Genomic DNA, 6,885 nt, shown 5'->3' on the forward strand with positions numbered 1-6,885 from the left:
GCAAAGTAAATATTCTCCCACTTTATATTAGATTTACGAATGAAAATTAAGATTCTAGTATTACATAACAAGTTCTAAGTAATGTGAAAGAGGCAATAAAAAACTAATTACAAGAATTATTCCTATGTTTATTGAAAATAAAATGACAAAGTGGATAATGCACTTACTATCCCATCATTTTCATTAACTTAATACGAGTAAAACATGCCCCAGACTCACCCGTAACACAGTACCCAAGTTATACCCTGCAATCATTGCCAACTTATTGAATGTTCCAACTGTGGTAAAATTTCAGTAAAGTTTTAAAGGAAATGCTTCATATTTAGATCCTTCCCAATCCCTTGCCCATTGGTGTCGTGGGGGGGCTTCGGAGATGGAGTCCCATTGCAGGGATCTCCCCTGCCTAGAGCCTCAGCCCTCAACTCAACTAATTTTGCATGGTCTTTTCTCCCTCCAGCTCTTTCGTTTCCATCCCTTCTCCAACCCCTTCTACTATCTACTTCCTAAGGTGTAAGAGCCATGCTGAAAGGATGAAAGGCCAACTTTGTGGCATTCCTGAACGGCCTGAGGGAACCAAGGGCACGGTATTCCCGTTTTGTTGTTTAGCCCTTACCCCTCAAGGGGACTCTGAGGGTTGGACTGTTTATTTCCCCAACATAGTCAAAGGTTCCCATGGCCGGGAATGAAGAAGTACTACCCATTTTAGAGGCAACGAGGCTTGCCCCTTCATCAAATAGCCCCACCGATTCAAACTCTCCCAGGTCCCTGACCCCAGGCTCTCCTTTGACCACAACTCTGAACACAACTACTACTACCCACTCAATGCCTGCTATTGCATTATCCACCCAAATCGAGACTCCTACTCTCCCAACTTCATCAACTCTACCCCCACAACCTTCTTCACCTATCACCTCATCTTCCCTTATTACTACTTTACAGCCTTATTCTCCATATCTCCGTAATACTGCCCCCTCAACAATACTCTCTCTTCCACACGTCCCCGGACTTCTACAACCCACAATATCTTAAATACTCTATTTAACCCAGCATAATGGGACCGATTTTTTGTGATCCCCCTACATCTCCTTACTCGGGCAACACCCTTCTCTTTCAACAATGTCTCCAAGAGCAAGTAGGCAGAGTCCCTATTCGATCATTCTCGTCTTGTTACAGTTACATCTGAAACTGAGGCCATAGCACTATCAAATCTAACTGATTTCTCTGGCAATCTCATTCCTGCAGAACCTCATCCAACTCTCAATACTTGTACTGGAACTGTCTATCTCCCCAGCGAGCTGCCCTATGGATATCGATTGGTCAGATTGTGGAGAATACTTATTCGGCTGCCTCAAAGACTGCGATGTAATATCAGTACAGTGTTCTCCCCGCCAGTCCCTTGCCCTTTGTTGTTATGGGGGGGGCTTGGGAGACTGTGACCCAATGCAGGGATCTACCCTGCCTAGGACCTCAGCCCTCGAATCAACAAATTTTGCATGGTCTTTTCCCCCTCCAGATTTTTGTGTCTGTCCCTTCTCCATCCCCTTCTACTATCTATTTCCTAAGGTGTAAGAGCAGTGCTGAAAGGATGAAAGGCTGACCTTGTGCCAGTCCTGAACGGCCTGCGGGAACCAAGGGCATGGTACTCCCCAGATTTAGTTGTTTAGCCCTTACCCCTGTACAGGGCACTGGGGGTGGACTATTTCCTTTTACTTAATCAAGGCTTCCCATGGCTAGTAATGAAGATGTAATACCCTTATTAGGGGCAATGAGGCTTGCCCCATCATCAAATAGCCCCACCGGCTCCCCGACCACAGGCTTTCCTTGACCACAAACTACTACCCACTCCCCACTCCTCAATGCCTACTAGTGCATTACCCACCCAAGCAGAGACTCGATCTCCAGAAGACTTTCCTACCCTCCTAACTTCCTCAAATTCATCAACTCTACCCCCACAACCTTCATCAGTCACCCCATCCTCCCTTATTATTACCTTACAGCCTTATTCTCCATCACTCCATAATACTCCCACTTCCACACGTCACCGACCATTCACCGCCACTAACCCTACAAATATCTTAAATTATTTAGCCCAGCTAAATGGGACCGATTTTTTGTGATCCCTTCTACAGCTCCTTACTCTAGCAATACTCTTCTCTTTCAACAATGCCCCCCTCCCCCCCCAAAAAAAAAAAAAAAAAAAAAATAGGGCAGAGTCCCTTTCTATACCAGACGCGATCGCTCTCATTTCGTAACAGTCAGATCAAAAACTGAATCTATAGCACTATCAAATCTAACTGATCATTCTGGCAACCCCATTCCTGCAGAGCCTCATCCAACCCTGAATACTTGTGCCGGAACTCTCTCTCTCTCTCCCCAGCAAACTGCCCAGTCGATACCAAAGATTGGTCAGACTATGGAGAAGACTTATTAGGATGCCTCAAAGACCAGGATGTGAAATCAGTACATTGCTACACCATCCCTCCTAGAGGTCAACAAAAGAAACCGATCAACATTGCCAAAATTACTTTCCGTACACATGACCTTCCCTTACGTATATACAGTTGTGGACCATCCCTCCCTGTTCGACCATACCAACCCCTTTCCTGTCAATGTCAAAACTATTGGCACTTTGGACATCCTGCCAAACACTGCCGTTCCACAGCCCGATGCCCTCTATGTGCCCAACCCGGTCATAACTGATAAAACTGCTCTGCACAAACACGTACATGTGCTAACTACTGTCCCATTTACAAGTTTGAGTCTGAGATAGCAACTCTCAGATTCAAAAATGGTCACTTTATGTGAAGCCAGACAGGAAGCACGTCGACAAGGTTTCTCTCATACTCCATATTCTAGTAACATCGTTCGCTCAGCCCCCCCACCCCACCTCAAGAACTCAACGCTGCATTACAGTCGTGTTGCAACACTCATGAAGGCCCTGATGGTATTCACTATCGTATGCTCCGACACCTCCCATCTTCCTCTCTATCCTTCCTTTTAACTATTTTCAACCACATATGGACGTCAGGAAATTTTCCTTCTCATTGGCGAGATGCTCTTATCCTACCTTTCTTAAAACCCAATAAATCAGGTACCCTACCCCAAGATTACTGCCCCATAGCTCTAACTAGCTGCTTTTGCAACCTACTAGAACGTATGGTTAACTTCCGCTTAATGTGGTATCTCGAATCTCATAATCTCCTTTCCCCCTCCCAGTTTAGTTTCCGACGTGCCCGAAGTACAGCAGACCCACTTGCCCATTTCGAGACATTTATTACATCTGCATTTGCACGCCATGAATCCGTATTAGCCATATTCTTTGATCTAGAAAAAGCATATGATACGACATGGCAGTACCATATCCTCCAACAATTGTCCTCCCTATGTTTACGTGAAAAACATGGGCGTTTTCATAAAATCTTTCCTTTCTAAACGTACTTTCCAGGTCAAAATTGCCTCTTCCACGTCATCATCCTTTCCTCAGTTCGAAGGTGTCCCACAAGGAAGTGTGCTTAGTACCACTTTATTCCTTCTTGCTGTAAATGACAGTCTCAGTCCTACCACTAAGAGCCCGGGCATCACTATATGTTGATGACTTAAGCATCTATGCATCTGGCACATCCATACCAGATCTCTGTCAATTCCTTCAGTCTGCAGTAACTTCTTGGGCCACTAACCATGGCTTTCGCTTCTCTACCTCCAAATCTTTCCTCATCCTATTCTCCCGCTCACGTACGGTCCCCGAACCCCCACTCTTCTTATATAACGCTCCACTCCAATACCGTTCTTCTGGCAAATTCCTAGGCGTTATATTTGACTCCAAATTGTCCTCGCGAGTCCATACCTTGTACATTAAAGAAACAGCTCAACGTCGCCTCCGAATCTTACAAACTCTTTCCCACATCTGGGGCTCAGATCGCAAAACTCTCCTCCATCTTCATGTTACCGTGATCCTCTCCACTCTAGATTATGGATGCCATATCTACTCCACTGCCTCAACCTCCCTTCTTGCTTACCTTGATACAATCCACCACAGCGGTCTCTGCTTATCCCTAAGCGCTTTCCGCTCCTCTCCAGTTGAGAGCCCGTATGCTGAATCTGGCATGCCGTCCCTCTCTCTATATCGAGCCCTTCTCTTGACGTCGAGCCCTTCTCTCCGATGCTATGATCAATTCACCAACTTTCCCTTACCAAACTAACTATTCCACAATCCCATCCCCCCCCCAATCCCTTGCCTGTTGTTGTCGTGGGGGGCTTAAGAGACGGAAACTGAGACCCAATGCAGGGATCTACCCTGTTTAGGGCCTCAGCCCTCGACTCAACTAATTTTGCATGGTCTTTTCCCTCTCCAGCTTTTTGTTTCCGTCCCTTCTCCAATCCCATCTACTATCTACTTCCTAAGGTGTAAGAGCCGTGCTGAAAGGATGAAAGGATGACCTTGTGCCAGTTCTGAACGGCCTGCGGGAACCATGGGCACGGTACTCCCGATTTAGTTGTCTAGCCCTTACCCCCGTACAGGCCACTGGGGGTGGACTGTTTATTTCCCTTTACATAATCAAGGCTTCCCATGGCTAGTAATGAAGATGTAATATCCCTATTAGGGGCAATGAGGCTAACCCCTTCATCAAATAGCCCCACAGGCTTTCCTTTGACCATGACTCCGAACACTGAAACTACTACCCTCAATGCCGACTAGTGCATTACCCACCCAAGCAGAGACTCGATCTCCAGAAGACATTCCTACCCTCCCAACTTCCTCAAATTGATCAACTCTACCCCTACAACCTTCATCAAACACCCCAACCTCCCTTATTACTACCTTTCAGCCTTATTCTCCATCTCTCAGTAATACTACCCCCTCAACAACACCCACTTCCACACGCCCCCGTCCTTCTACCATCACTAACCCTACAAATATCTTAACTACTCTATTTAGCTCAGGTAAATGGGACCGATTTTTTGTGATCCCCCTACAGCTCCTTACCGAGGCAACACTCTTCTCTTTTAACAATGTCTCCAAAATGTAGGCAGAGTCCCTTTCCGTACCCGACGCGATCGATCCTGTCTCGTAACAGTCAGATCTGAAGCTGAAGCTCTACATTATCAAAAGTAACTGATCTCTCTGGCAACCCCATCCCTGCAGAACCTCATCCAACTCTTAATACTTGTACCGGAACTGTCTCTATCTCCCCAGCAAACTGCCCAGTCGATACCAAAGATTGGTCAGATTGTGGAGAAGACTTGCTTGGCTGCCTCAAAGACCAGGATGTGAAATCAGTACATTGCTACTCCATTCCTCCTAGAGGTCATCGAAAGAAACCGATCAACATTGCCAAAATTACTTTCAGTACACATGACCTTCCCTTACGTATCTACATTGGTGGACCATCCCTCCCTGTTCAACCATACCAACCTCCTCCCCGTCAATGTCAAAATTGTTGGCGATTTGGACATCCTGCCAAACACTGCCGTTTCACAGCCCGATGCCCCCTCCGTGCCCAACCCGGCCATAACAGATCAAACTGGCCTGCACAAACACGCACAAGTCCTAACTGCGGCGGCCCCCATAATGTATTTTATAGAGGCTGTCCCACTTACAAGTTCAAGTCTGAGGTAGCAGTTCTCTCATACAAAAATAGTCTTACTCTACGTGAAGCCAGACAGGAAGCGCGCCGTCAAGGTTTCTCTTAGACTCCCTACTCCAGTAATGTCGCTCGCTCTGCCCCTCCCCCTCCACCTCAAGATGTTCCTGCACCCTCCCCTATACCTACTTACTTCCCTACTTCCACCACTTCCACTTCTACATTCGACCTCCCCTAGTCTAATTTTTTGCCATTCTAAATCCAAACACCCCAATCTCAACCACAGCTCCAATCTGAACTACAGCCCCAACACCATCCCCTCTCCCTCCCCGTACTACCCGCAGTAGACAGACGGAACGCTCCACCCCTTCTTCCCCTACCGCTTTAAAACCTTCTTGTATTCCCGATGGTAATCTTTCTGGTCAAGCCTCCACAATAATAAATTACATACTGTAAAACTATCAATCTCCTCTTGGTCAGCTCCATTTCACAAAAACAGACGTTGGGAGACGGCCCTCACACGATTACGTATTGGCCACACTCGCCTAACACACGCCTATCTAATGTCACGCTCAGACCCGCCCCTATGTCCTCTATGTAACGTCCCTCTTTCAGTCCCACACATTCTCTTGTCCTGTCCACGCTTTAATACAGCATGTCTCTGCTTTTCCACACCTATCCTCCCTTCACCGACCTCCCAACATGTCAGACATCCTTACAGAATCCCACAGCTTCTGCCTTGACAACCTGTTCTCCTTCCTCAGACGCATAAATATCCTTCACTTGATCTAACTCCCTTACCTAAACCACCATAATTTTTCCCTCATCAACCCTTACCCATCTTCAACCTTTCAACATTACTCTAGATAGTTGACGCATAGCAACTATCACCTGACTTCCCCCTTTACTATACCTTCCTATAGTGCTATATGACCTTAGATGTCTAGCACATTTATTTCGCTTTTAACCATTAACCATTCGTACAGTGCTATATGACCTTAGTTGTCTAGCACATTTATTTTGATTTTTAGCTTTTAACCATTAACCAGTACCTTGCTCGTTGTTGTCATGGGAGGGCTTAGGAGACGGAGACTGTGGCCCCTGGTAGGGGATCATCCCTACCTTGGGCCTTAGCCCTTGCCTTAACTAATTTTTCTTGGTCTTTTCTTCTCTCCTTTCCTCTTCTGTATCTTCATCCCCTTCAACTATCCCATTCCTAAGTTGTGAGAGCTGTGTTGAAAGGATGAAAGGCTGGCTTTATGTCAGTCATGAACTGCCTCTGGGAGCCATGTGCACGGTATTC

Source organism: Penaeus vannamei, chromosome 24 (assembly GCF_042767895.1).
Source record: "Penaeus vannamei isolate JL-2024 chromosome 24, ASM4276789v1, whole genome shotgun sequence".
In the NCBI taxonomy this organism is placed as follows: domain Eukaryota; kingdom Metazoa; phylum Arthropoda; class Malacostraca; order Decapoda; family Penaeidae; genus Penaeus; species Penaeus vannamei.